This window comes from Pinus tabuliformis, chromosome 5_1 (genome assembly GCF_031772625.1).
Source record: "Pinus tabuliformis cultivar Carrire ecotype Pingquan chromosome 5_1, CPIR1, whole genome shotgun sequence".
Taxonomy (NCBI): Eukaryota; Viridiplantae; Streptophyta; class Pinopsida; order Pinales; family Pinaceae; genus Pinus; species Pinus tabuliformis.
Window position 1 is genome coordinate 705216994 of NC_142305.1, and position 23125 is coordinate 705240118.

The following is a 23125-nucleotide window of genomic DNA, read 5'->3' on the forward strand; positions in this document are numbered from 1 at the left end:
AGTATAAGCATCACCAAATGAATATCAAACCAAAATAGAGAAATATCACAAACTTACTCATGCATAACTCCCTATGAGATCATACACTATTGATCTTCTGGACATGATAATCATCACCTACTCTTCATGAGGTCATGTACCTCATATCATTTTTGCAATCACTGTTAGAAGTATTCCTTAAAAGTAATGGACTACAATAGGGTTAATCTTTCCTAAGTCTCTCATTGATGGTCCTTTCTCAAAATATATTTGTAATTTTTAATCATGTCCTGGAACATATCACATCTTCTTCTTCTATTCCAAGTGCTTGACTTGCAATCAGTGACCTTATTCCCAAATGAGTTACAAGAGAAACAATATCCATGAAAACAAACTTTATGATTGGGGACTGATCTTGACATTGATCTAGAAGATTCCTTTTCATATAACTGACTTAATTCAGTTTTATTTTGAAACACCTCATGATGGTCATTCTCGTTATTACACTGAAGATCTAAGGCCATGCAACCAATACCTTCCTCGATTAGAGTATCTATTTATTAATTGATAATCCTCTCTAGTGATTCATATGCCTTTACCCATTTGATGATTTACTCATATTCTTTCCTTAGTGTCAAAACATCAGATTCTAATTTTTCACAATTAGTTTTATTTTCTTGAATTTGTTTTTCTAAGACATATGTTCTTTTATTGGATGCTTCCAAATCTATTCATAACATGTTTATTTCGTTGATCATACTACTTTCTTTTGTTTCCATATCTTTGTTTTCATTCATGAGTTTATCATTTTCTTTCAATGCTTTCATTAAGTCATCTGCTTCACAATTATCTAATTCACTTGACTGAATTTCCAGAACCATAAGTACTTGATAACAATTGTGAGAATCTGAATCTGAAATATATTGGTCATCAGTTGTGCTTTGGCTATTTTCACTGGAATAAAAACTTTTCTTGCTATCAAAAATTTTTCTAACATTCCTCCTTGGAACATTCTTCGATTTCTCGTGATTATCTTTATAGGGAAATTTACATTCATAGTGAGCTACTCTTCCACAAGAAAAACATTTAAAGTGAAGCTTACCTTTGAATTTACTAGTTCCCACTTGTAACTTTCTGATGAAATTGACTTCTTCCTCATATAAAATGTATCTTGTATCTTTAACCTTTTCTTTTTCTTTCCATTTATGAGTGGCTTTGAAGGATGTTTCTCTCATATTTGATGGACCCCTTTTTCTCATCTCAAAAGTTGTTAGGATCCCATGGAATTTCTCAATAGTTCTTCAAATCCTTCATTCCTTGAATGGTAGTGACATTGGAATCAAATTTTGGAGTTAGTGGTCTCAAAATATTTTCAACAACAGTAGCATCCTTTATTTCATCACCGAGATTTTTCATTGAGTTAACAATCTCGTCTACTATAAGGAAGAAGTCTGTAATGCTTTCCCTATTATGAATTTTAAGGGTCTCATACAGAATTCTAAATGTTTTAATTTTGGCACTCTTTACCTTGGGGTCACCTTCATAGCTTTGGATAAGCTTATCCCACATTTCCTTTACGATGTTCAGTTGCATGATTTACTCAAATTCACACTTGGCTATACTTCTGAAAAGGCATTTACAACCATTGCATTCATTCCATATTATTTATTCCCCACAGTATTTGTGGGAATAGAGGTTGGACATTGATATCGACCTTCAACAATTTCCCATAGATCTAATCCAAGTACCTGCAAAAATGCTCTCATTATAACTTTCCAAAATACAAAGTTAGTTCCATTAAACAAAGGTGTCTTAATATAAAATGCTCCTTCTAGACCACCCATCTAGATAGATCTCCCTGTAATCGATAAAACTTCTTCTAAGGGACCTAATTTGATACCATTTGTTTGGAAAAATAATGAGAGTGGGTGGGTGAATCAATATTACTAATTTACTTCAACTTTTCAATTTCTTATTATAATTTATGTATGCTATTGTCATTCAGGAAACTAGCGTATGTAAGTGACTATGATGAATATGAATAACGTATACCCAGTGAACTAATCTTCTTATATTTCATTATTTTTTCATCTTCTAACCAGTGTGTCATTACTTCATTATTCATTCATTAAGAAGAAACTATGAAAGGAAAATAGCAGATAGATCATCAACACAAAAGTAACATATCAACACACATGAACACCAGTATTTTTAGGTGGAAACCCAATGTGGGAGAAAACCATTCTTGTCATTATCTTTATCTTATTTATTATTAAACAAATAAATATTCTTACAAACATATACTGGAATAGACTCTTACCAATACGCAGACACCTACCTATAGAAGGATACATCCTTATCTCATTATCTAGCACCCATTGGAAGTGAGCTCCAACCCCCTTATCTCGTTTACGAGCTCCTACCGGAAGGGAGATCCCACCCCCTGCAAAAATTCTAAAGCTACTACTCGAAGGAAACTTCAACTCCCTCACTGAAGGCTCCAACCCTCACTACCTGTGTGGAACACGTTTCATAATATTTCATATTGGATCCACCTAACTCAAAACATCAAAATTTTAGGCCACCTTTCATCATATTTTCAGACTAAAAACACTTTAATCATTAAGTCCAATACCAATTAACAATTCTGAAATCAACACTGAACCAACTCATTCAACCAATTAAAACATAAAAAATCCAATCACTAACTCCCTACCAATTATTGCAACCAAACCAAACCAATCATATTGAGATCATACCAATGCATAACCATTCATAAATATACCAAACCATATCTGTTCATCACAGAAACCAATTATTTTCACTCTAGGACTTGGTCAAACATACATCAGATTATATATGTTATTGTTTGGAATCATACCCACGTATGTATGCACATTCCTTGAAGAATATCTGCATATAGATATCAATTCACTGACTACTGAGATTTTTGTCAAACATAATCACTTGGTCAGTCACTATTGAACCATAATAGATACATTAGTGTTAACTTACTGAAAACCCAATCATAATGCAGCACCATCATTGATCAATATACCAAGTCTTATTCAACCCATCAACACTATCAAATACAAATTATCATGATGGAGACATCATCGACATACAACAAAAAAAATAACATATCTAATCAATTATTATTAACAAGTCAGACTGAAAGACCCTAGAATGTATATGTGACTCCCGTGAAGTTGATCTGTGTATGTGTGTTCTTATAATTCACAACACCTACATACAAATCTGCATAAATTGAAAATACTTCACAGAATGTATTTCTGGTTATCCAGAAGCATATATGTGTATATACACGGCTAACCTGAGACAAAACTATGTACAAATATTAAACTTTCTGAGTCAAGCCTTCTCTACAACCACAACACATATTGTGCATACTTCATTGTCACACATTCATATCAGATTATCATTATCACCGCAAATTTATCATTGTTTGCTATTATCACAAGCAAATCAAGCAAGCATATTTATTAGTCTTCACTATTGTTTCAAATCTATCATATTTGAGCCTCTTCCATGCTCCTTGGTGCACACATTTTTCAAATCATATTACATATTAATAATCCATAGCTTACACACCTAATACTTTTATCTCCATATCCTTACATAGGTTTTTCCTTATCCAATACCTTAGGCGAATCCCTGATGCACCCATTATTATGGGTCAATACCATGTTAATGACCCTTGGTATCCAAAATACCATGGTACAGATTCTATACATGACTATTACTCATATGACCTAAATACCTACATGACCCCACATGCATAGGATCTATGTATACTTACCCAAACTTTAGCTTTATCATTCATATGTCTCGGGTCTATCATTTCTCTGTTCATTACTTTTGTAGCATTTTCTCCAACCTCCATAATCATCATTTTATCATAATGTTGATATCTTTATCAAGTAGGTTTCCATCAATGATAGCATATTAGCCATAATTCCAACAATATCCCCCTTTGGACTTAATGACAACAACTTTGGTGTTTGGTCACCATCTGTAAATACTTGCAAACTCATCTATAAACACACCAATCTTCTCTCCCAAGATTTTTCGTCAATCATTCTTTTCCAAACACCAATCTTTCCTCCTCCTTTGACATCAAGGGAAAAGTGTTGACCAATATCGAATGAAGACTTGAACATGCACTCCCTTTGCATATGCTAAAACCTCTGAAGAAATACAATAAAATAACAAGCCTTTATGTCTCAATCAAATATGACCGTTACTATCACCAAACACAATGGGGTTACATATTTGACTCACCATTACATCAATTTCCCATAATAATGGGATTACATACATAAATGAATTGACCCCAATACCCCATACATGACTGAATTTTACAGTGATTTACAACATGGGTCTTTACATGACCTTTACACCAAGAGACAAATATGGCATTTATAACCAAAATCAGCCACGTCAATGGTAATCATCAGCAACCATCATACACCATATTGGCACCTGCAGCATGAATATCAACAACATAGACATCCTCATCATCAAGAAGCTTATATAAGATCAAGCAGTGTAACATCAATCTTTAACATCGTCAAAATGTGACTAAATATGCAATGTATCCTAGAATCACCAAGAAACTATAATAGAAGCATAAGATAGTGGAACAACTCATCCCTTTGATCTCATATCATCAACATGCTCTTTCCATATATAATAAGATCCATAATACATTGACAACAATATCAATCTCTTGAACCACCACACCATAAGAAGCATATATTCTTTCCATGCACCAATGAATCAAGAGTTCCTAAGTCATAGGACTTGATTAGCAGCATTATCCATGAATTCGTCATTACTAATGATAGTAGTATATGTATCTTCACCAATAGCAGCAAAATCTATACATCACAAATGATATGTACTCATCATAAACCAACATGCAATAAGAAATTATATAGACATCATAATGCAAACAATGGACCATTAGAGGCATAGCAAATTCTCCCCCTAAACTTGTGCCAACTATTCACTATGAAATTTAATCATATCCAACTCATAAATCAAGAAGTCCATCAAAGAACCAAAGCAACAATGACACATTGTAGAAACTCATGAAACGTCATTGTTTCTAAGTAACATCTAAACATCATCAATAGATTGTAACCAATCAATTTCATAACTAGAAAGCCAAACAATAATTTTTTGAAGAATATCATGAACTTTCCATGAATCTTTCACAGTGTTTCACCGCCTCAGAGAAACATACGTGATTTTCTAGATCAAAACATGCGTATATACGCCATTGTCATTCATGTAATCGACGTAAAGAAAGTAAAATGCTAAAATTTTCATAACATTAGCTCCCCCTAAATGTACCATACATGTTTTTGTTCACTGCTACTTCATCAATGCAATATTAGTATTATAAGCATCACCAAATGAATATCAAACCAAAATAGAGAACTATTACAAATATATTCATGCATAACTCCCCATGAGATGATACACTACTGATCCCGTGGACCAAATAATATTCACCTACTCTTCATGAGGTCATGTACTTGATATCACTTATGCATTCACTATTAGAAGTATACCTTAATAGATATGGATTGCAGTAAGGTCAATCTTTCCTACATCTCTGATTGATGTTCCTTTTTCCTCCAAATTTCTTTGCAAGTTTTAATCATGTGCTAGAACATATCCCATCTTATGCTTCTTTTCCAAGTGTTTGACCTACAATCAATGTCTCTATGCCCAAATGAGTTACAAGAGAAATAATATCCATGAAAAAAAACTTTATGCTTGCGGATTGATCTTGAATTTGATCTAGGATATTCATTTTTAGATGAGTGACTTAATTCAATTTTCTTTTGAAACACCTCACTATCATTGCTCTTGTTACGACACTAAATATCTGAAGCCAGGTAACCAACGCCTTTCTTTATTAGAGTAGATAATTTTTCATTAATAATCCTCTCTAGTGATTCAGATGACTTTACCCATTTTTTTTTCTCATATTCTTCCCTTAGTGTCACAACTTTAAATTCCAATTTTTCATAATTCATTTTAGTTTCTTGAAGTTATTTTGCTAAGACATTTTTTCTCTTATTGGATGCTTCAACTCTATTCATAACATGTTTATTTCCTTGATCGTACTACTTTCTTTTGTTTCCATATCTTTGGTTTCATTCTTGAGTTTATCATTTTCTTTCAATGCTTTCATTAAGCCATCTAATTCACCACTATCTGATTCTATTGAATGATATACAAGAGCCATAAGTACTTGATAACAATTGTTAGAATTTGAATCTGAAATTTCTTGATCATTGGATGTGCTTTGACTATCTTCATTCAAATAAAAATAATTGTTGCTGTCAAAACTTCTTCTAACATTCCTCTTTGGAACAGTCTTGCCTTTTTCATGATTATCTTTATAGGGACATTTTGATGCATAATGACCTACTCTTCCACAAGTAAAACATTTAACGGGAATATTACCTTTGAATTTATGAGTTCCCACTTGTAACTTTCTCACGAAATTGGCTTCATGCTCATCGTAAATGTAGCTTATATCTTTAATATTTTCCTTTTATTTCCCTTTATGAGTGTCTTTGAAGGATGCTTCTTTCATATCTCTGTTGGCATTATGATACAAGTATTGTCCTTGATGGCAACTCACAAAGATGACAGATTATAGTGCAGTAGGTCAGTAGCAAAGAATTGATGATCAGACTACAAAAATGAAAGAAAAATATATATATACATAGGTTCACCTTGACGAAGCCACGTATACACGTGGGTTAGACGTTTGAAAGACGCGTATGCATATACACGCACTTTCACGCAAGGAAAAGCACGTACATGTGGGAGAACTTATTTTTGGTCAGTGGTATTTAGTCCTTGGTATTTGAACCTATGGTTTTGGACCATGGTATCTCATCAGATGCGTTGATCCCAAGTATTGGGTCCATGGTATTGGTTCTAAATGGTTTTGGACCATGGTATTGAGTAAGGCCTAGGACTATAAAAGGAGAAGAAAATCATTAGGCAAGGGTATAGAGAAAGTCTTGAATATATGATGAAGTATGAGATCCAGTATGCAGGTTATGGGTTCATGATGCATTATTTGTTCTAAGCTAAGGACGAATATCAACGGTTGATGGAGAACAAGATCTAAGGATATATCAGGATCTAATGGCTTGGAATGAATCATCTCTATATGATTAGATCCTGTTTATTCTAGATCTGTATACAAATGCATGTAATGTTCTGTAAATTTTATGATCTGGGTATAACTCATGTGTGGAACAGCTGCAAAGTTATGAGTTAATATCTACAGATGTGTATGCAGGTTAGCTTTAGTAAAAGCACATATGTACGTCGATTTGGTTCATCGTAGTAGCGTATACATTATGAAGCATGATATTGCAGTTGGGTCTGATTGTTATTGCAGAGTTCTGTGACTGTGTTGTTGACAGGGTTTCAGTATTGGGTGATTCAGAGATTAATTGATGGGTGTATTGTAGTGATGGTTAATTTTGTGCTTCAATGATATTGATGGGTCCAGTATGAAAATTTGATGAAACGTGGCCTTCAAATTATGGTGTTTTGCTTCAGGAGTATCCAATATGAAAATTTATGAAAGGTGGTACCTGGAGGAAGAAAGAGAAGGTTGTAGCCTTCTGTAGGTCGGCACCTACATACTAGTACATCAACTAGTACAAAAGCAAAGGGGGTGGTAGCTCCCTTCCAGTAGCAGCTGGAGAACGAGTAAAGGTTGGAGCATTTCAATAGGCCGCCAGCTACATACTAGTACATGGATCGGCTAGTACAAGAGCTAAGGGGGTTGTAGCTCCCTTCCAAGAGAGTCTAGAGAACGAGAGAAGGTTGTAGCCTTCTGCAGGTAGAAGCTTGTGTACTGGTATAAGACTGCACCAGTACAGAAATATTGTGAAATGAAGTTTCTTATTAAAAGAAGATAGAGACGACTTGCAGTAGGTGGTTTTCACCCACATTGGGTTTCCACCTTATATCATGGTGTTCATGTGTGCTTCTTGTCTGTGATGATCTGTTCTATTTTACTGCACTTGCTTACTGTTCATCTGGTTAATGAAGTTCTGATGCACTAACTAAAGATCAACATTTAATGGATTAACTAAATCATAAGTATTCTAGATATAAGCTAGTTGCATTAGACACAGTTGCATATACACGCAGGTTCACTTAACTGAAGTAGCGTATATGAATCTTAATATGGAAATGAAAAAGTTTTATTGATATGATAATACTGATTCAACCCCCCATCTTAGTATTATTTCCAAAAATTGGTTTCAGAGTAGGTCCTTTGGTAGAAGCTTGATCGCTTGAAGGAGATCCGTAGAATAATGGGAAAGAAGCTTAAGAAGAAAGCACCTAAGAAGAAGAAGACATCTCAGAAGAGCTATGACAGTGGGAGAATCATTTGGGGAATATGTGGAAGAAGCACTTTAGATTCAGAATCACTTCAAGATGAAGAACTATCAGGTATGAATTTGTTATCCTTTGGTGATACATCTATTTATCCATTTGAAGACGATGAAAGTGATAGTGAAACAATTGAGTTCTCTCTTATGGGTGAGCAAGAAAGATATCGAATAGAGGCAGTATTTAAAAGGCTTACAGACAAAATTAGAGACCAACAAGATCTATTAAACAAAAGGGAATGTGCCTTCAAAGAAGAAGCTACCAAACTAAAAGCTCAACTAGAAGAAGGTAACAAGGTAAGGAATTTGTTCAAGGAAAAGGAAGAAAAATGTCAAAAGTTGCAGGATGAAGTGAATGAAAGGAGCACAATAATCAAGAAACCCAGAGATAGATCCAGTTACTATGAAAGGCTTGAAGCTACGATCCTCTCGCTAAAGGAAGATCTTAAAGAATCAAAGAAGTGGAATAAAGAACCTCTCCAAGCTCATGAAAAACAAGAAAATGAAGTTCTTGATCTAAGACATCAGTTGGAAGAAGGAAGAAATGTTGAAGAAAACATGAAGAAGCAGTATCTTGAAAAGGAAGAGCATCTTTAGGTTGAGGTAAATATTCTAAAGGATAAATTAGAAGAAAAGGATAAGATCTTACGATTTCAAGATAGTACTAAGATTTTGGATGATATTCTTAGTAGTAAAAGGTCTCCAGCTATCAAAACTGGTCTTGGTTTTCATGAATCTATTGAAGAAGAATCTAATTCACAAAGTAAGACAAGGGAATCTATTGAAAAATTTGAAATGCTCAACAAGGAGATGAGAGGTCAACACCATCAACAGCCAAGGAAAGAAATTCTTCAAAGAAAATCTTTTACTCCTCCGATGAATAATGTTGAATGTTATGTATGTCACAATCTTGGACATGTTGGAGTCAGATGCAGAAGAAGAGTGGTTCAAGACCGTCATGCAAAAAGATCATCACATTCCAGGTACTTTAATGGATATTGTTTTTCTTGCAATATGTTTGGTCACAAAGCTGCTGATTACTACAAGAGGAATATGAAACATGTAAGATGTTATGCATGTAACAAGCTTGGACATATAGCAAAGGAATGCAGGAACAAAGTACGGGCACCATATCAAATGGAGAAAACATCATCACACTTGAAGATATGGAAGAAGAAGGAAGTACTGTCAGAAAGATGTGGCACAGCAAAATGTACAGACATAACAGACTCAGAGGAAGCTGAAAGTGTAAAACTTCATTGTTCTCAATCTCATATGCAAGTTTCATAAAGAGAAGTCACATATATACGTGAGTTAGACAGTGCACAGTCGCGTATATGTCAGTTTGAGAAAAGAAGTGGGACAGGCTCAAGAAAAGGGTCTGATATGATTCAATCCATTACTTGCTCTGTTTGATAATGGTTATAATCTACTAATGATGTGTGGAAATGTCTTGATACTTGTAAGATGTTTAGAAGTGTTTTGATCCTAACTTGTTGATGATGATGCCTTGATACTTCTTGCTGATATATGCATGATCAGATCTGGTAATAAACAAGATGGCATAGGTTCAGGGGGAGCATATGCCTTTAATAATGCGTTGTTGGCATCATGGTTAGTAGTCCTTGGTGATGATGCTTATATGGCTAAATGATATATCTTGTTATGATATGGTTATGAATTGTCCATCTCATATGATTCTTGGGGTTACATAGTTGATTTTGAGATCAATTTTTGGTTGATTCTCTGATGATGCATATATGGTGCTTACATGGTGATACACAACTTCATTACTTGATGACGAGTTGCTCATATGCTGTTGTCGTCATATGCATAAAGATCATATAATACAGTTATGATGCAGGATTCCTATAGTTCTTGGCGTTCATGTGGATGAGGATTGCTGATGTTGATGATATCAAGAAGTCTTGGCAAATGATCTTGAGCTCAAGATACATAGTGTTGGATACATGAATGATTACTCAAAGTTGCATTGTTGGAGACATGATGATGATAAGTTCTTACCTATATGATGATAGGTTGATACTCACATATGTTGATTGATGATTATCAGATAAGGGATATTCCCGTATAATGTTACATGGATGGTATATAAGATCATGCAAATCTTGATGATGATGAGATGACTATGGTGTTTTTCACAAATGATATAATGTGAATGATTTTATGATGATGTTCAAAAGGATGAGTTGATATCTATATGCAGACATACCTTGTTACAAGACATTTACAGGTTGCTGATCTGGAAGTGGTTGTACGCGAGTTTTATGAAGAACATTCATGTATATACGCCTGTTTTTATGGATATAGTCGCGTATATGTTGGTTTGATTTCAGGTAGAACATGTGCAGAAGGAGAACATGGTTGCTGATCTGAATAGATGCTACTGATGACTCTCATAGAATTGTTTTAAATATTTCATCTCTATGTCATGTATATCTTTTCTTGTCAAGGTCATGTAACGGCCTATGTTGGTTTCCCCACTATGCCTGGGATGAATGATGTAATGTACTCAGTTATTATATGTAAATTTCTGATGTATTCCCACTTGGTTGGGTGATAGATGTATGTATAGAGTCTTTGATGATAGGAAGGTCAGTTATGATGTAGAGTCATGTTCTTCGTGTAGAACATCCTTGTGCAGGCCTTGCTTACAATCAGGGGGAGCATGAACATCACACTTCAGCAGAGCAGAGATTTTAGCATGTACTCAGAGGGATCATGGACAGATTGGTACACCTTGACATATACAAAGGGGGAGCTCATTCAGAGATTTCAGCATGTACTCAGGGGGAGTATGGACAGCAGAGTGTTTATCAAAGAAAGAGAATATCTTGGTCTGTCCTTTGCCCTTGATGTCAAAGGGGGAGAGTGATTTGGTGTTGTTGCCATCAAGTCCAAAGGGGGAGATTGTTGGCATTATGATGCATGTGTTGTACTTGATGGCAACCCACTCGTAGAAGAACAACTCACTTACATAGGAATCTATAGAAGAGATATCAGATGTGACAGAATACATGAGATGTAGGACAGCTCAAAAGAGTCAGATGACAGTTCTCAGTTTGACAAGCTAGCTTTGCCATCAAGTCCAAAGGGGGAGATTGTTGGCATTATTATACAAGTATTTTCCTTGATGGCAACTCACAAAGATGACAGATTATAGTGCAGTAGGTCAGTAGCAAAGAATTGATGATCAAACTACAAAAATGAAAGAAAAAGATATATACGCAGGTTCACCTTGACGAAGTCGCGTATACATGTAGGTTAGACGTTCGAAAGATGCGTATGTGTATACATGCACTTTCACATAAGGAAAAGCGCGTACATGTGGGAGAACTTCTTTTTGGTCCGTGGTATTTAGTCCTTGGTATTTGAACCTATGGTTTTGGACCATGGTATCTCGTCAGATATGTTGATCCCAAGTATTAGGTCCATGGTATTGGTTCTAAATGGTTTGGGACCATGGTATTGAGTAAGGCCTAAGACTATAAAAGGAGAAGAAAATCATTAGGTAAGGGTATGGAGAAAGTCTTGAATATCTGATGAAGTATGAGATCCAGTATGCAGGTTATGGGTTCATGATGCATTGTTTGATCTAAGCTAAGGAGGAATATCAACGGTTGATGGAGAACAAGATCTAAGGATAGATTGGGATCTAATGGCTTGGAATGAATCATCTCTATACGATTAGATCATGTTTATTCTAGATCTGTATACAAACACATGTAATGTTCTGTAAATGTTATGATCTGGGTATAACTCAAGTCTGGAACAGCTGCAAAGTTATGAGTTAATATCTACAGATGTGTATGTGGGTTAGCTTTAGTAAAAGCGCGTATGTACGCTGGTTTGGTTCATCGTAGTAGCGTATACATTATGAAGCATGATATTGCAGTTGGGTCTGATTGTTATTGCAGAGTTCTATGACTGTGTTGTTGACAGGTTTTCAGTGTTTCAGTATTGGGTGATTCAAAGATTAATTGAGGGGTGTATTGCAGTGATGGTTAATTTTGTGCTTCAATGATATTGATGGGTCCAGTATGAAAATTGGATGAAACATGGCCTTCAGATTATGGTGTTGTGCTTTAGGAGTATCCAGTATGAAAATTTATGAAACGTGGTACCTGGAGGAAGAAAGATAAGGTTGTAGCCTTCTGTAGGTCGGCACCTACGTAATAGTACATCAGCTAGTACAAAAGAAAAGGGGGTGGTATCTCCCTTCCAGTAGCAGCTGGAGAACGAGTAAAGGTTGGATCATTTCAGTAGGCCGGCACCTACGTACTAGTAAATGGATCGTCTAGTACAAGAGCTAAGGGGGGTTGTAGCTCCCTTCCAGGAGAGTCTGGAGAATGAGAGAAGGTTGTAGCCTTCTGAAGGTAGAATTCTGTGTACTGGTATAAGACTGCACCAGTACAGAAATATTGTAAAATGAAGTTTCTTATTAAAAGAAGATAGAGACGACTTGCAGCAAGTGGTTTTCACCCACATTGGGTTTCCATATTATATCATGGTGTTCATGTGTTCTTCTTGTGTGTGATGATTTGTTCTATTTTACTGCACTTGCTTACTATTCATGTGGTTAATGAATTTCTGATGCACTATCTAAATATCAACATTTAATGGATTAACTGAATCATAAGTATTCTGGATATACCCTAGTTGCATTAGACACAGTTGCGTATACATGCGGGTTCACTTAACTAAGGTAGCGTATATGAATCTTAATATGGAAATGAAAAAGTTTTATTGATTTCATAATACTTATTCACCCCCCCCCCCCTCTCGGTATTATTTCCAACAATTTCATCGACCCCTTTTTGTCATCTCAAAATCTATTACGATCCCATGGAATTTTTCAATAGTGACACAGTTCAAATCCTGCATTTCTTCAATGGAAAAGACTTTGGAGTCAAACTTTGGAGTTAGTGATCTCAAAATCTTTTCAATAATAGTAGCATCCTTTATTTCATCACCAAGATTTTTCATTGAGTTAACAATCTTGTCTACTATAAGAAGGAAGTCTGCAATGCTTTCATTATCATGCATTTTAAGGGTCTCATACTGAATTCTAAACGTTTGAATTTTAGCACTCTTTATCTCGGTGACACCTTCATAGATTTGGATGAGCTTATCCCACATTACCTTTGTGGTGTTCAACTGCATGAATTTCACAAATTCAGACTAGACCAAACTTCCAAAAATGGCATTTGCAACCTTTGAATTGGTTTCATTTTGTTTCTTCCTTACAATATCTATGGGAATAGGGGATCGATATTGATATCCCCCTTCAACAATTTCCCATACAACTACTCCAATTTCCTACAAAAATGCTCTCATTATGAATTTCCAAAATACAAATTTAGTTCCATTGAACAAAGGTGGCTTAATAGAAAATTCTCCTTCTAGACTACCCATCTCAACGGAACTCCCTGTAAGTGATCAAGCTTCTTTTGAGGGACCTTCTCTAATACCAATTATTGGGAAAAGTACTGAGAGGGGGTGGGTGAATGAGTATTTTTTACTTACTTCAAATTTTCAATTTCTTATTCTGATTTATGTACGGTACTGTCATTCAGGAAAATGGCGTATGTGTGAAACTATCATGAATACAAACAACATATGCCTAGTTAACTACTTTTCTTATATTTCTTCATATTTTCATCTTCTAACTAGTGTGTCATTACTTCATTATTCATTACTTAAGAAGAAACTGTGACCAATAAACAATAGATAAATCATCAACACATAAGGAAGTTATTAACAAACATTAACACCATCATTCTTAGGTGGAAATCCAATGTGGGAGAAAATCATCGTTGCCATCATCTCTCTCCTCTTTCTCTAAATAAGGAAATCTTCTTACAATCTTGTACTGGCACAAACCCTTACTAGTAAGTAGGTACCCACCTGCATAACACGAAAACTTTCTCTCATTCTTCGACAACTACTGGAAGGAAGATCCAACTCCCTGACATCATTTATTGGCTCCTACCGGAAGGGAGCTCCTGCCCCCTGAAAAAATTCTCCAGTTACTACTGGAAAGAATCTTTGAATCCCTTACTAAAGGCTCCAACCATCATCACCTATGTGGACCACGTTTTATAATATTTCATATTGGATCCACTTGACTTAAAACATCAAACCTATAGGCTACCTTTCATCATAATTTTAGACTTGGACCACTTTCATCACTAAGCCCAATACCAATTTATAGTTCTGAAATCAACACTAAACCAACTCATTCAACCAATTGAAACATCAACAATCCAATCACAGAATCTTAACCAACTATTGCAACCAAACCAAACCAATCATAACCAAATCAAACCAATGCATAACCATTCATAAATATACTAGACCATATTTTTTTCATCACAGAAACCAGTTGTTGTCACTATACACCTTGGTCAAACATACATCAGACATTATACGCTATTGTTTTGAATCATACCTGCTTATGCATGTGCTTTCCTTTAAGAATATATGTGTACATATCTCAATTCACTAACTACTGAGATTTCTGTCAAATTAAATCACTCGTTTATTCACTAAATACTGAATCACAATAGATACATCAGTGCTGACTTACTAAAAACCAAATCATAATGTAACACCATAACTGATCAATATACCAAGTCTTATTCAACCTAATCAACATTATCAAACATGGATTATCATGATAGTGACATCATCGATAGACAACAACAAATAGAATATATCTTATCAATTATCATCGACAAGTCATACTACAAAACCCTAGAATGTATACATGACTTCCCTGAAGCTTATTTGCATAGGTACACACTTATAATTCAAAACACCTGTGTACAAATCTTCATAAACTGAAAATACTTCGCAGAATGTATACACAACTATCTAGAAGCATATTCGTGTATGCATGCGTCTAACTTGAGACAAACTTAAGTACAAATCTTGAACTTTATTAGTCAAACCTTCATTGCAACCAAAAGACATATTGTGCATACTTCATTGTCACACATTCATATCAAATTATCATTATCACCACAAATTTATCATTGTTAGTTATGATAAAAAACATATCAAGAAAGCATATTCATTATTCTTCACTATTATTTTAGATCTATCAGATCTAAGCCTCTTCCATGTTCCCTGGTGCACACCTACTTCGGGTCATATTACACATTAATTATCCATAACTTTCACACTTTTCATCCCCATCTCCTTATATATATTTTTCCTTAGCCAATACCTTAGGCCAATCCCTTAGTAATGTCATTGGTATTCTATGAAGGGATCAAAAAATCATTGACACATGCATTACTATGGGCCAATGCCTTGGTAATGACCCTTGGTATCCAAAATACCATGATGTGGATTCTATATGTGACGTTTACTCATAGGACCCATGTATGTATGTGACCCTTATGTATAGGATCCATGTATACTTACCCAATTGTAACCTTTATCATTCATCTATCTCTTATTTGTCATTTCTCTGTAAATCACTTTTGTAGCATATGTTCCAGCTTGCATAATCATCTTGTTATCATATTGTTGACATATTTAACAAGTAGGTTTCCATAAAGGGCAACATATTAGCCATAATACCAAAAAATAAACAATAGAGATGTTGGAAAAGTTTTAAATTAAGGTCCTTTGTTAATTACTCTAATTGGAATACAAACTCAGAAATCACCAGTTCCCACTACTAGCACATCTCATAGATCTACTAGAGAACTGTAACTCGTTAATCCACTAAAATATTATATAGTATGTAATATATGTGAGATATTATAAATCATTAAGCATGTGTGGTAAACGATTTTTGTTCTAGTACGGTTCTCCAAACAAATCAACTCATTTGTTGATTTTCTCAGAAATAATGTTACTGGGACAAGCATTTCATCAATAATGACCTTCTTGCCTTTGGTCAGAAGCTTGAATTTATGTCTGATTTGCACAAGAAAAACAAATAACTACCAAATGTTAATCGAATGAGGAAAAATAAGTTTCATGGTCTAAACGAATCAATACACTAGAAAACGTTATTTTTCATTGTAAGGAAATAGAGAATAAAGGAGTTGATGTGTTTCTAAAGGCCAAACAAATTGTTAGTAATCGAGATGGTCCATGCAATATACAAAATTATGAATTGATTAAAAAATATATGCTAGAATTGGAACTAGACAATAGAAAACAGTCAATGACAGAGCAATTTGATGTTATCACTGATTTTATTGTAGAAGAAATTGATAAATGGGTAGTTGAATTTGACAGTATTAATGACAGGAAATATGCTTTAACTACTCAGTTACAAGAGGAGGAAAAGGAAATTGAAAAATAATTATTTAATCAACATTCCATGCTAGAGATTATAACAGTACCAATAAAAGAATTCATTGAGGCTAAGTTGAAACCATTGGTTCAAGAGTGCATGCATTCGAGAGGAAGTAGATATTCAAACAATTAGCCTATATGCTTTCACAAATTGTATGTGTCCTTAAATATTTTCATATTTGTTTAATGCTTACTAGTATTCAATCATCGTGATTTGTAAAAATTTATTGATGTCACATAGTCTATTTGTTGAATGTAGTTTCTTGCTTTCTTTTACAACTCTCCTTTTGCATATTACAATTCAAGTATTTAATTTTGGCAGATATAGAAGCAAGTACTTAAAGAGAGGATGCCACAATAGCAGAGTGAATAAGCTAATGAACTCACCCATTTAGAATTTTCATTACCGATACAAGAAATTCGCGCTACGAATGGGAGTTATTAATGCTTAGCATATGATAGTCTATGCATTTGTAGTCTATTTGTTTGTTTAAACTATAGTTGTGATGGTTGAAATTTGAAATTTGATACTTATTGTTACTGTGATTATATTTCTTAATTTTACAGGCTTAATCTTTGAGCATTTGTATTATGCTATTAATGCATATATGCTAATAACATGAAACATGAGAATAGTTTGTTTTTCTATGAAACATAAATAATGTTCACTGTCATAATATTTTTAAATTTATTAGGAGTACGGGTGTAGCTTTCTGCAAACAACTTTTTGTGTAGAGTATAGAGATTCTCACGATGAAAGCTTGAAATCTTCTTCCACATAATGAACTTAATCCACAATTTTTCTTATATTCCTATTTATGCGAAGATAGCTGTAAAAAATTATTTATGCTTATGTTCATATCTATGAATATGTTTCAGATAAGGCATTTTTTTGGAATTGCAAAAGAATTATAATGCACAAAGAATGCTTTGAATGTGTGGAACACCACACTTCACATTAAAGGTTTTTTATTGCCCATATTTTATTATTAAATAATACACATTTTCTTCTCACAATAAGACCAAGGAAATTGTTGGAATTAGCGATATATAGTGCATATCCACTTTTTTGTGCAGCTAATTAAGTCTAGTCCGCATTTTGTCACACTTCACACTATCATAACAACAATGAAAACCACACTCAATAATACCCTTTTATCAATCATTGATATTCGATTTTACACACAATACTCATTAAAATTTTACTAAGATAATAAATATAGAGAGGAGATATGATGCAGCATAGTCCTTGCCTCTACTTCTTATTAATTGATTCTCCCTACACAAATCTTTCCGATCATAGTGAGAATTTGTTCTCTGCACACACTTCCTTAGTATATCAACCTCTGCACAACTTCCTCCATAGGAATCTTCCATGTAAAATAAACCCAGAAAATAATGCTAAAAAGGAGAAACATCTAGTTGGCATGTGGCATTTTTTTGTTGTATTGCTAGCATTTACTGTTTAGTAGAACAAAGCATAGCATAATGAACAATTATATTTTGCTGATGTGTGGAAATCATAGTCAGTTTGAAAAAGGTGTTCAATGACATTTGTGCTTATGCTCAAAGGTTGTTCTGTTGCATAATTAAAAAATTTGCATAAAATACATATACAATAATGAATTGATTGATTAATTGAAATCTTTGCACAACTTCCTCTACATGTGCTTCCTTCGTATGAACACCTTTGAACAACCACATACTTCATTCACACAACAACCATTGTAAAAGATTCACCTACTAAAATCCACACGAATCGTATTGGAATTAGACTATCTGTAAATAAATGTGAATATTAGAGTATTAATAAGAATGAACATTAGATGTGTTGTAGTTTCAAATTTGAATAGACCTTCGTGTTTTGTTGGTTAACTCAACTAGTAACAATTTATACATTAAGATTAATATTTTAATTCTTTCATAATCAGAACCAAAGGTTCAAATATTTATATTTCATATTAAATTTGATAATACACATTAACTTTAATATTTCCATGCTTTTAAAATCATGATTTTATGTTTAATATTTTAATTCTCTGATTCGATGCTTCCTTTATTTCAACGTCGTACCCATCAGTAAAACTAACTATTCCCGCCCTTTTTAACTTGTTTAAAAATTTAGAATACCCTTTCATGAGCATATGAAAACTTAGCCTTTTTATCTCTTACATCTATGAAAAAGAACCAGGGATACATATTTATGACATCTAGGAAACGTAGAATAAACAATGAAAATAAGCCAACATGCTTAGAAGAAGCGAACAAGAGCCCATGCTTTAATATAATGCAAAGTCGAATAACATTGTTAGGTGATCATTTGTATATACTGAATTGAATTTCCAATGAAACATTGTTAACAGTATGAACTTCATTCCTCAATTCATAATAAAAAAACAAAATTTGAGTTCCTTTATTGTAACTATCAAGTTTGCCCAAGAGAAAAACAAATATGGAGCATTTCTTGTGTGAATAGAAAATGTGTGGAACATGTGAAAGGGATGGATGTATGGAAGTAGAAACATAGAAATATGGTCTACCTAAAAAGCGATTAGTAAATCAAGTTCGTAATTAGGACGACTGTATTAATTTAGTTAATAACAGTTTCAAATTTCAATTACTGATCGAATGGCGTTATTGAGTATCAAAGTAATTGTGTGGAGGTGGTTTGCATGTTCATAGCCTATGTAGAGAAACAATGTGGAAATAATTTTATAAATTTCCAAATTGTATATCATATGAATGTTTATAGAGAATCAGTTATGTGTGGGAGAAATTAGAATATTATTTTTTGTTCATCGAATCTTTTACTGAGCGAAGTACGTAGCATGTGCAGAAGACAAATTCTATATTTGTGAACAAAATGTGGACATATCTACACAATATAGTTACATGTCCATATACAGCATGTATGATAAAAGCTATGCAATTTCCATTGTGCGGAGAAGTGCGGAACAAGCAATGTGGATGCAATACAGACCTTTGTACACAAATGTAAAAAGAGATTTGGAAATATGAATATCACCAATAATATCATACACATTAATTGAGTAGTAAAATATTCACAATAAAATACTTTAGTGGATGAAATAGATGAGACAAGAATGTGAATGAAATTTGGACCTCTCCGCACAATAGAGTTATGTATCTAGATGTAGAATGTATGGCAGAATTTTTGCAATCATAGTTGTGAAGAAAAGGCATGGACTGAGACACAAATGTAGTTGACTTACGTACCTCTCTGCACAAATAAAAAAATATCTTCAAAAATACAAATATCACCAATAATATTGTATATGTCAATTTATTACTAAAATATTAGCAATGGAATACTTTAGTGAATGAAATGAGGACCTCTTTGCATAATATAGTTATGTGTCCAGATATAGTGTGTATGAAATAAGTTGTCTAGTCACCATTGTGCAAATAAAGTAGTGTGGAACAAGCAATGTGGACGAAATATGAACCTCTTCACATAAATACAAAAATATATTCAAAAATACGAATAACACCAAAAATATTGTATATGTCAATCGCTTATTAATATATTAGAAGTAAAATATTTTAGTTGATGAAATGTATACCTCTATGCACAATATAGTTATGTGTCCAGATATAGCACATATGGAAAAAGTTGTGCAGTTGTCGTTGTGCAGAGCAAGTAGCGTGAAACAAGCAGTCTAGATGAAATATGAACCTTTACACAAAAATACAAAAATATATTGGGAAATATGAATATCACCAATAATATCATATACATCAATGTATATTTTAAATGGTGGGTGTATAGGGAAGTTAATGTTAGCCTATTAATGTTAAACTCGTATTATTATTATGTTTCATTGTGTAGAGATTTGAGTGTAGAAAACATGAGATATGTTTATCGATTCCTAAACAAATATTCACTTAATATTTTGTTTTTCAAATATAATTTGTAATTCCCAGATCATATATTGTATAAATGTTTATGAAGCCTAGGGTATGTGCAGGAGAATGATGTATGATTTTGTTGTGTAGATATTTTAACTATATGCGGGAAATAAGTTGAGCAACTGTGTCCAGATATAGCTTTTGTAGAAGAAAAGTAGATGAAAAATGGATTCCACTAAAATATTAGCAAAATATCGTATTATTCTATCGTTTACTTTGGTTTTATTCTGAACAGCAAATATGCATTGTTTAATACTAAAATTTTAGCAATAAAATCCTTTACTAAAATATTAGCAAAAATATCATATAAGTCCAACATTTTCTTTGGTGTTATTACGAGAAACAAATATGGATTATTTAACACTAAATTACTGGCAATAAAATTATTTAGTGCCAAGTTCAACAAAACACACATTCAAGGCTTTCTTTGCGCAATGCACTTCTTTCGCACTTCTGGACAAATGACTAATTTGAAACATATTCAGAAATATGAACATATATATTATTTACAACTAAAATAGTATTAATAATATAAGAATGAAGTATGGATTTCTAATACTAAAATATATAATCAATTGAATAGAAATAATATGCAATATTTTAAAGTAAATTATTATCAATAATCTAAGCATACACAATATTATTAAGAAAATATGCATTCTTTAATGCTAAAATATTATCAATATGAGACTTTTGTGCTAATTAGGTTGATCCATACATTAAAAGCTTGCTCCACATAACATATTTCTTCCCCACTTGCAGACATAGGCCTATTTTGAAACATATTCAGAAATATGAACATAGGCATTATTTACGCTTAAAATATCACCAATAATAGAATTGGTCATCGTAATAACATATGATCATAAATAGCTACACATCTGCATGTCTCGTGAACTTTACCTACATCTTGGAAATCAATAGGCATCGAACATGGGGCCTAAACTCACGAGTGGACTCTACATGGTGCAAGCCCTTCAATTACAAGGTGGAGCACTTCATCCACAGTGCTATTGATGGGTCCATCTTTGGCACCATCTTTGTTTTCTATCCAATTTGTAGAAAAGCATAGCGGGCCTAGCCCCGAAGCTGAGCAAGGTGCTAGCTTTGGATATTTTTTTCCAGCTTCTAGATATAGAGAAACTAGTTACAAGCTGATTTTATGAAAAATAATCACAATTATGCAAGCATATGCCTCACATCTATGTTGATTCATCAAATAAAAACTTCCATTAATTACAAACAAAAATCACTAATGATTTATTTTTACAGATAAATGTGTAATGTTCAAAAGTTTGAAAATGCATTGATACTCTTCACAATTGGGCTATAGAAGGTATTCTAAACTATTATGCTTTCTTAATAGGGAAAAAAACTAAAATGAAAATCTATGTAAATTCATCTAGGAACATGTGGCGTTGATTCTTTTTTTTTAAGGAAAGGCATTAAACTTAAATATTCATAGTCCAACAATACTTTTTTTCCTATTATTATTATTATTATCATCATTATTACAATTTCTACTATGTACTAGTCAAACTATCTGAAGTGTCTAACACATAGGTTTAATATTCATATGTTAATGTAAAATACGACATACAAATTTTCATTGTTTTGTCTGTAGAAGAATTTGCCAGGTGTTCATCATGCAATATTTTTAGCATACATGTTACAAACACAAGTCAAAAGAGTTGTCTATAGAGAGAATTCTCATCTAGGTTGTACGATATTGTTCTTGAAATCATAGACCATGGGTGACTATCGTTTAGAACAAAACTGCAAAAGGCGTAGCATTAATAACAATTCTCTAGTAATGATGTACAAATTTTAAATACTATATGATGTGATAATACTAAAAAATGTGGAAATAAGTCACTATCATATAGTTCTTATTTTTGAAGTACTTCCATGCTATGGAGTTCAAAACTCTTATTTCTCTTATTTATGTATATTTGATCTAAACCATATCGTTATAGCAGAAAAAATGAATACAAGTATAATTTATACCATTAAAGACAACCATAACTCTTCTAAGAGGCGTGTTTCTACTTTATTTGTTGTACCTCAATTATATTTACATTACACAACACAACTATTGTTGTTGTTGCATTTTTTTGTGCATGTGTGCTCCCATTGCTTTTGGGCCATATTTTTTAACATACTATAACTAATTTTTTATTTTTAATTTCCAAGAAACATATGCCATTTAGATATTCGAATTTAGGAGAACAATTATGTGGGAAAAAGTAGTTGAACATTTATATAAGACTTTTGTATTTTCTAAAACTAAAACCCATCAAGTATTTTTGTACATTACTAATGAATTTTCTTTGTCTTATTCCATTTTCATTAGCTAGTTATTACTTAGCTTCAATTATAGTGTTAGCCTATCAGTAACTAGTTTTTTG